Raw genomic sequence first — 782 nt, forward strand, 5'->3', positions numbered from 1 at the left:
GGTGCCTGCCACCACACCTGGCTAATTTTTTGTATTTTTAGTAGAGACAGAGTTTCACCATGTTAGCCAGGATGGTCTTGATCTCCTGACCTTGTGATCCGCCCATCTTGGCCTCCAAAGTGCTGGGATTACAGGCGTGAGTCCCCATGCCCAACCAACACGTTTTCTTTATCCACTTGTTGATTTATGGACATTTGGGTTGGTTATATATTTTTGCAACTGCGAATTGTGCTGCTGTAAACATGTGTGTGCAAGTATCCTTTTCGTATAATGACTTATTTTCCTCTGGGTAGATAGATATCCAGGAATGGGGTTGCTGGATCAAATGGTTGATCTACTTTTAGTTTCTTTAAAAAAATCTCCACACTGTTTTCCACAGTGGTTGTACTAGTTTGCATTCCTACCAGCAGTATAAAGGTGTTCTCTTTTCACCACAACCATGCCAACATCTATTATTTTTTGATTTTTGGGTTAAGGCCATTCTTGCAGGAATAAGGTGGTATTATACCATGGTTTTGATTTGCATTTCCCTGATCATTAGTGATGTTGAGCATTTTTGCATGTTTGTTGGCCATTTGTATGTCTTCTTTTGGGAATTGTCTATTCATGTCCTTAGCCCACTTTTTGATGGAATTATTTATATATTTTTTTCTTGCTGGTTTGGTTAAGTCAGTTACTTGTAGATTCTGGATATTAGTCCTTTGTCAGATGCATAGTTTGCGAAGATTTTCTCCCACTTTGTGGGCTGTCTGTTTACTTTGCTGATTATTTCTTTTTTTTTT

The sequence above is a fragment of the Colobus angolensis genome, unplaced genomic scaffold (genome assembly GCF_000951035.1).
Source record: "Colobus angolensis palliatus isolate OR3802 unplaced genomic scaffold, Cang.pa_1.0 Scaffold23, whole genome shotgun sequence".
NCBI lineage: Eukaryota > Metazoa > Chordata > Mammalia > Primates > Cercopithecidae > Colobus > Colobus angolensis.